Below are 290 nucleotides of genomic sequence, written 5' to 3'. Positions count from 1 at the left end.
GGGGCGGAACGAGGCTTAGTCGCTGCAAACCTGGAATCCCAGACCCTCCGGGGTCCTTGACTCCAGACCCTTCCTGCTGTGAGGGGCTTTCTTGCCCAGCGTGCTTTTTTTGTTATTTTGGCCCCTGTCTCTCCAGGGCCTGCTGTATTCCTGAAACTGGGCTAGGTGCTGCCGTTGTAAAGATGGATGAGGAATAATCTCAAGAAACTCACAGGGATCTTTCTGAGCCACAAGTCTTATCGTGATCCTCCCAACTACCATCTCCATAGCAATGTGAGTCCGGGACATTA

The sequence above is a fragment of the Bison bison genome, unplaced genomic scaffold (assembly GCF_000754665.1).
Source record: "Bison bison bison isolate TAMUID 2011002044 unplaced genomic scaffold, Bison_UMD1.0 scf7180017864136, whole genome shotgun sequence".
NCBI lineage: Eukaryota > Metazoa > Chordata > Mammalia > Artiodactyla > Bovidae > Bison > Bison bison.
Note: the sequence above shows the minus strand (reverse complement) of the source record.